The sequence below is a fragment of the Chaetodon auriga genome, chromosome 7, assembly GCF_051107435.1.
Source record: "Chaetodon auriga isolate fChaAug3 chromosome 7, fChaAug3.hap1, whole genome shotgun sequence".
Classification (NCBI taxonomy): domain Eukaryota; kingdom Metazoa; phylum Chordata; class Actinopteri; order Chaetodontiformes; family Chaetodontidae; genus Chaetodon; species Chaetodon auriga.
The window spans coordinates 4842849-4845984 of NC_135080.1; the positions used below are offsets into that span (position 1 = coordinate 4842849).

At 41.2% G+C, this 3136-nt stretch overlaps 1 non-coding gene across 1 annotated transcript; it reads left to right on the forward strand.

Annotated features, from left to right (window-relative positions):
- Nucleotides 1-227: 227 nt before the first annotated feature.
- Nucleotides 228-300, forward strand: trnak-uuu (transfer RNA lysine (anticodon UUU)). The gene has a single exon. It is a non-coding gene; the product is annotated as a tRNA-Lys (tRNA).
- Nucleotides 301-3136: the final 2836 nt, after the last annotated feature.

A 3136-nucleotide genomic window follows, 5' to 3' on the forward strand; every position in this document is an offset into this window, starting at 1 on the left:
ATCTTACATTATTCTATTCAAACTTCAAATTGTAATCATCAAAGTAAGAGTATGGGCGGGCGGCGTGTCTCGCCCGTTGATCCACACAGTGATCAGATCCATCAGCCGGGGGCGGTGTTGACGACTTTCTAACAACTTCTTTAGTGAGATAAAACGTTTCCTTAAATGCTTTTGAAGAAGGAAAACTCATTTAGGAAAAAAAATCACCACGTGACTGAGAAGGCAGAGCCCGGATAGCTCAGTCGGTAGAGCATCAGACTTTTAATCTGAGGGTCCAGGGTTCAAGTCCCTGTTCGGGCGATAACGTTTTTAAGCGGTGACAGGAACCGAATCAGCGATCCTTGGATCCGCGGCTGCTCATGCCATGCTTCAGCAAAGTGAAATTTGGACGTATGTCTCAGATTAATACAACGAAAATTGTATCCTGTTACTTCTGACAGGAATCAGATTTCATGGTTACTCTAGTTCACTTCACAGTTCCTCTAATTTTTCTCCTCCACCTTCTTTCATGCTTCTTCCCCACTTCCCACCATATGTAATTTGTGTGTAACCGTAGAACAGGAAATCCTCCTAAGGTGATTAAAGCCCCCACATTCCCAGAAACAGAACCGACAACACAACCTCTGTGTCCTCACTAGCTCTGTTTGAGTGTCTATCGCATACATTAACTGGTCTCTATTCATATCCAAGAGATATGAAGCTCACGTAACGAGATCATGCTGTGCAGACTCGTAAAACCAATATGCACAAAAACTCCATCACAGTAGAGCAATAATGTAATTCTCACTAAAACCAGCGCAGACTGACATTCACTGTGATGGATTACACAACTTAAGCAACTTTCAAGAGTCTGATAATAGGTTTTCATACCATACAGCAATGACTGGAGACCACTGGCTGACTGGAACAGCAGGTAAATAGATCCCAAAAATGTTTAGCCTTCATTTGCATTCAGCAAAAATGTAAAGTGTACACGTTTGGTATCTAAGGAGCTTTAAAACACAATGGTCCTTTAATGTTCAGCAGGATCCCCTGAGATCTCACGCAGCATATAACAAGTGCTTCATAGCTAAACGGTCACGTAGTGGGTCCGAATGTCTAATATTTGCCTCATTACCTCCTGCTTTTTGCTCTCTGGCAGTGTTCTGCTTGTACCTATCAGCAAATAACCTTCCACAAGAGGAAAATAAAGGCAATAATGAGGTAAATAATGGGCATGCTGCAACACTTTGTCTACAGCACCTGGATTATGCTGCACAAGCTGTTTGGGGAAATGTGATTTTTGCTTTTCTTGGCCTGTAAAAAGATGTCTAGGTTAACTAAGTGTGGGAAGAAGCCCTGAACAAACCTTAGTTGAGCGTTTACTGATAAGTGGATGATGACTGTATTTTCATACAGCTTGGCTTTTCCTTAAGAAAAGACAGCAAAGAGCCATGAACTTCATGAATTTCAACCAATGTAATCAGAAAATGGCCAACAACAACCTCCAGATGGTGATTTCTGTCTCGCACAGGGAGACAAATATTTGTATTTTCAGGAAAAGATTCTTCTTTAAAATACAAGGCATGTCCAGTGTTTAAGGATCAGTTAACCCTGTTCTTTGGGAAGTGTAACCAGAAGTTGTCTGTCAGTCTGACGCTGCTCTGCTAATCGTTAATTACTGGTTATGAAAGATGGTCACCGAAGGACCAGGCTGTGTGCGAGGGAGATTTTATTTGTGCAGTGACAGGGCTGAGATGAAGATCACGTTTCTACACGAGCAGCCTTTGCTGTAGGTGTTTGTGGCGCGGAGAGCATTTAAATGCAGAATCATAACAGATGGTATCAGTCAGGCGCTGTGACACTTCTCTTCTAGTTCGTGCTGCTTGAAAAATGACAGATGACTGACACGAAGCAGCTGTGGGGCAATAAAAATTCAAACTCAATGTCGTTAAGAGCCTCTGTTGTGGAGGTTTCTCAATCCTGGGGTCAGGCCCCATGTGGGCCTGCTTGGTGTACACAGTAGGTCATTAGACTTATTCACTGAAAATGGTTTGAACTGAGCCAATTTTAAAGATACTTCTACATAATAAATTAAGGACTTCATTCATGTTGTTGTAACAGAATACAAAGCGTGCCTTATGGCAGCTTTACAACTCTCAAACTCAAAGGGTCACGAGAAATTTGGGACCAAACAACATGGCCAAGGGCCAAAAAAAGGCAGACAAAACTCTGCAGAAAGTTACTTGTGACATAAAGTCATTTTTAGGCTTCGTTTAAATTTTTATGTTCGAGGTTAATAGTGAAATACACCTCTTCTAAAATAAAACATCTTAATGTCTTGCAGATTTAATTTCAGAGATAAGTTTATCTTATATTAAAAGCCATCAAATGGCCCTTCATGGGGACGATCAGAAGTATACTGCCTGAGTGGGCCAGTATTATGTCATTTAGAGACCCATTACCAACCATAGAAATATATTATGCACACACACACACACACACACACACACACACACACGAGATACAGCTGCAATATACTGTTACTTCAATATGTTGTTGCCCAGATGACACATTTTCATGTATGAGACAAACGATGGCGGCGTCAAATCTTCAACTTAACACCCTGTGAGAAATGAGATGATGAAAACAGAAAACTTACAGATCGAGAATTTGTATTCAGACTTTCGCCACTGGTGTAATAAACCAGCTCACAGAGGAAGCGATCCAGATGTAGCCTGATGCCAAACTCTGGATCACTGCCTCATCTTAAAATTGTTCAGCGATTCAGATTGAATGAATAAATGAACTGAAGCGAAATGGCAATTCAGTCTGATTATCAGGCTATTAAAAACATCAAAGAAACAAAAGTATTGTGCCAGTGAAACTGCTTGGTGGATGATGAAGGGCACTTTGTGGGACGACCCAAAGTTTATGTAAACTTTAGGGCCCATTTGAGTATCATATAACAGAGGTTTTATCGCCGTTCTTAACCTGAGAGCTTACTTTGATCCCCAGATTATTATGTGTACTACACTGTCACCTTGTCCCTCTTTTCAGTTCATTGTCTTCAGTGCTTTTTATCTGTCTATCCTTCACAGGCTTTGGGGGTGGATCGGACAGCCTTTTGTCCTTTTTTAAAGAGGCAACAGTTAAA